Raw genomic sequence first — 3,722 nt, forward strand, 5'->3', positions numbered from 1 at the left:
AGGAGAGACAAGACTAGAAGGCCTTTGTACATAGCATAGTAGAAGAGCATTGTTGAGAAAAGGATCCTTGAGTCCCCAAGGAAATCCCCAAGGAATTCATGAAGAAAAGGGAAGAAAAAGAAGAAGGAAAGCTGCTGAACTACAATCCGAACGGATTGTAGAGAATCCGTCCGTCCTCGCCAGTCCGAGCGTCCTCACCAGGAATCCGCTCGGATTCCCCATGCCCAGTCCGAGCGTCTTGTTCCTTGATCCGCTCGGATCGTCCATCCTGATCCGGCCGTCCCGACTCCCGGCCGCACGGATCACAAAGACAAAGACAGCTTTCGTTCTTCAAGCTACGAAATGGAGAAGCCCTTCTCTCGGATAATCCCGGAGGCTCCTTGCTCAACTTAAAAGTGTAATTACTAGTTTAGCCCTTAGTTAACCCTAATGCATCCTCCCTAATTTTCACTATAAATACCCCATTAGTCTAATTAGAGGAGCATGTCCTTCTTATCAATAATTAGTGTAGTTAATATCAATCAAATCTCTCTTCAATATTGTAATCAAATATTAATCAAGTTTTAATCCAAGTTTTAGTTCTTTAATCTCTCTCTTGTTCTTACTTTATTTTGGGTAATTGAAGATTATTTGGGTTATTATTGGGAGATTGACAACCTCTCAATCTAGGATTCAAGTACTTCTATTATTCTTGCTTTATTATTGGAATCATTAGTAGGTATAATCTCTTAATCCCTTTTTAATTATCGCTAATTACTTTCATTTATTCATCATGTTTTATTATGTTAGTATGATTGACAACCTTTCTAGCATGATCAATATGATAATGAGTGAGTAGTCTCTTAGCTAGGGTTTAATGGGTGATTAGGGGAAACCAACATGGGGAATGATTCATGCTTAAATTAATATGCTTTCATATCTTATTTGCTTGCTTGTTTTGATCTTAATACATGCACATGTTATATTTGATGAAATGCTAAGCCCATGAATCCTTGCATTTACTATCATCTTCTATCCTTTCAACTTGACTTGTAAGACATAACCCAACTCGAGTCTTGTTAGACCATGCATGTGTTAAGTAGGGAAGATTAAGTCGACTTGTAGGTGTTGTACAATCCAAGATATTCGGCTCCGGGACCCAAACTTTCCTAGGATTGTAAGATATAACTCAACTCAATCCATCACAACAATAATTGCTTGCTTATAATTTGAGAACATGTTTGTATGATCATATCCCATGATTCCCATATGAACCCATGACACCCTAGTGCTTTTAATCAATTGTTTACACCCTAATTTCATTTACCTTGTTAGTTTATTTTCATTGCTATTTTAGTTTAGTAACCTTCTACATCAACCCAATTTGTGACACCCCTAGACACCACTAGTTACAATAGAATCTTCATTTCAATACCCGTCCCTTGGGATCCGACCTTTACTTGCCTCTTTACTAATTGTAGAGTTGTTTGTGAAGTATAAATTGTGTTTTGTATCGACCATTGACCAACGACCACATATGCTTAATTGTGAACACCAAATGGCCACGATCAAAAATGGCGCCGTTGCCGGGGACGGTGTTTAATTGATTTAAGATTTCTTTTATTGTTTTTAGTTGTGTCTTTTTCACCTTGGGGAAGTAAAACTCCTCAAGGTTTGTTCTAATTGTTTTTGAGTTGTTTGATATTTTGCATGTCTAGAAGGTTACAAAGAGATTTGTTACCTTTTGACCGTGAAATCGAAAGAACCTTGACGAATAATAGGAGACTTGTTAGGAGGAATTTGGGAGGTGTTGGTGAAGTTGTTCAACCCACTAGTGAGTTTGTCAATCCTTTCGCAATAGAAGGAGAAGAAAACCCATTAAACAATACCACACAAAATCCACCTACAATGCCTAAATTCTCGTCACACTCTATACCCACCGAGGAGGATCTACCAAATGGTACTCCTACCCCACAACATCTTACCGGAAACTTTATTACCAAGTCCGCCTTCATTCAACTAGTTGAGAGGAGCCAATTCGGGGGAATGCCTAGTGAGGACCCTCATTCTCATATGGAAACATTTTGTGATTATTGTGAAGCTATCTCTCAAACGGGCGTGACTCAAGACCAAATAAGATGGGTCTTATTTCCTTTTTCGTTAATCGGCACCGCAAAGCAATGGTTGAAGGGCCTTGATAAGGCCACCCTTGGAATAGATTCTTGGAAGAAGCTAGCTCCAGCTTTCTACCAAAAATTCTACCCACCGGAAAAGACCAATATGCTAAGAGCTCAAATTACGGGTTTTAAGCAAAGGGATGAAGAATCTTTGTATGAAGCTTGGGAGCGGTTCAAAGGTATTTGTCGCTCATGTCCTCACCATGGACTTAGCGAATGGTTTTTAGTGCAACAATTTTGGAATGGTTTATATGAAGATTCAAGGAACATTCTCAATATGGGATCAAATGGAATGTTCACCGAAGTTGATGACAATCAAACATGGAACAAGATTGAGGAAATGGCGGTCCATAATTCGCAATATAGTAGGCCTCGCAAGGCTACTAGAGGAGGAAAGTATGAAGTGGACACCGTTACTCAATTGGGTGCTCAACTTAGTGCTCACATTGACACAATCAACTTGAAGTTTGAACAAGCTATGGCTAGACTTGAGGAAAGCTCAAAATCATCAAAGCATCATGTCAATGCCATGACGGCATCCTCATCAATCCCAAGCGGGATATGTGAGAATTGTGGAACCTTAGGTCATGACTCAAGCGAATGTAGGGGAACAACCGAACAAGTCAATGCTTTCCAAGCTTACAAAAGTGGTACCCCTTATTCAAATTTTTACAATGAAAACACCAAGTTCCATCCAAATCTCTCATACAAAAGCCAAAATGTCCAAAACCCTCAAACAACATACACTCCACCACCCATGAGAAATCAAAATCAAAGACCCTTTTTCAATCAAAACCAAGGTTACCAAAATCAAAACCCATACAATCACCACAATGACCAAAGTTTTGATGTCCAAAAAGCGGTCCTTCAAATGCAAAAGAATCAACAAGAATTTTTCACCCAAATGCAAAAAGATAGCCAAGCAAAAGACACCACCATCAACAACATTCTAGCTCACACCAAGATGTTGGAAACACAATTGACCCAACTAGCATCTTCGAGCTCACAAAGACAAAAGGGGCAATTACCACCTCAAGGTAATCCCCTAGACATGAAACGGTTAGTGCCATTCACTTGAGAAGTGGTACAAGATATGAAGCACCGAAGGAGCAAGTTGAGGATGAAGTTGTGAGAGCTAGTGAGAATGAAGTTGTGGTGCAAGGTCCCAAAGAAGGGGAATCATCAAAAGAAGAAAGCTCAAAGAAAGATGAAGACAAAGCCAAAGAAAAGGAGCCCATTGTGATTAGACTTCCTTTTCCAAGTCGACAAGCCAAGCCTAAATTTGATGATCAACTTGGAAAGTTCATGGAAATTGTGAAGAACTTAGAAGTCTCAATTCCTTTCACGGAATTAATCAATCACGTTTCGGCCTATGCAAAGTACATGAAAGATATCCTCACAAAGAAGAAGTCAATCCGGAAACTTGAGACTATCGCCTTCACCAAGGTGAGTAGTGCAATACTTCAAGGGAGTTCACCTCCAAAGTTAAAGGATCCGGGAAGCTTCTCAATACCGTGTACCATTGGCGACACAACGATCAACAAAGCCTTATGTGATCTAGGGGCT

General features: G+C 39.8%; 1 non-coding gene across 1 annotated transcript; it reads right to left on the bottom strand.

Moving 5' to 3' along the window:
* Positions 1-2,259: 2,259 nt before the first annotated feature.
* LOC141610027 (small nucleolar RNA R71) lies at positions 2,260-2,366 on the bottom strand. The gene has a single exon (XR_012527922.1). It is a non-coding gene; the product is annotated as a small nucleolar RNA R71 (small nucleolar RNA).
* Between the last annotated feature and the right edge of the window lie 1,356 nt (positions 2,367-3,722).

Source organism: Silene latifolia, chromosome 10 (genome assembly GCF_048544455.1).
Source record: "Silene latifolia isolate original U9 population chromosome 10, ASM4854445v1, whole genome shotgun sequence".
Taxonomy (NCBI): Eukaryota; Viridiplantae; Streptophyta; class Magnoliopsida; order Caryophyllales; family Caryophyllaceae; genus Silene; species Silene latifolia.